Source organism: Triticum aestivum, chromosome 2A, assembly GCF_018294505.1.
Source record: "Triticum aestivum cultivar Chinese Spring chromosome 2A, IWGSC CS RefSeq v2.1, whole genome shotgun sequence".
NCBI classification, from domain to species: domain Eukaryota; kingdom Viridiplantae; phylum Streptophyta; class Magnoliopsida; order Poales; family Poaceae; genus Triticum; species Triticum aestivum.
The window spans coordinates 688,907,846-688,908,639 of record NC_057797.1 but is presented as its reverse complement, the minus strand read 5'-3'; positions in this window follow the sequence as shown (position 1 = coordinate 688,908,639).

The window sequence follows — 794 nt, the reverse complement described above, 5'->3', positions numbered from 1 at the left end:
CCCTGACACCACACCCCGACACCCTGACAGCACACCCCGACCCCGTCCCCGACACCCTGACACCCCGACACCCTGACACCCCGATCGACCCCGACACCCTGACACCACAACTACACCCTGACCCCGACCCCGACGGGGTCATATATTTGTGAATTATGAGTTAGGTTGTATATTTTTCGATTTTGTTAAGCAAAACATCATATATATTTGTGTTGATTGGGTGTATTTTTACTATGTTCATGATGATGATACACTTAAATTATATACATATTATTATATTCATGTCAGGTATCCAAATTTTTTATGTTGTACTAATTTTGTTTACTTTTTGTCATTGCAGGTGTTGATAGGATGGTGGGCAAGGGTCCAGAGCACCCCGAGCCTCCTGCGAGCGCTACTGGGAGGGGTGGTTCCATTATTCTAGCCCAGCCCCTTCGGAGAGCGCTGCTAGATAGTATGCAGACAGCTACAGCGGATGCTTCTTCTATGGCTAGGAGAGGTCGTGGGAGGACGAAGAAGGCTGGTAGAGGTGGACGTGGTAGCGGGAGAGGTAGGAAGGCTGCTATACCTTCCTCGCCGCCACCCCAGCTGATTCACCCGACCATAGGACTGCTCCGGTCGCCGATCCTTCGCCCCAGCAGACTCGGGTCGCTGATCCTTCACCCCACTTGACTCGGGTCGCCGATCCTTCACCCCACATGAGTCCGGTCCCAAAGTCTTCGTCCCAGAAGACTCCGATCACGGGGTCTTCGTCCCAGAAGACTCTGGTCATGGGGTCTTAGTCCCAGAAGACT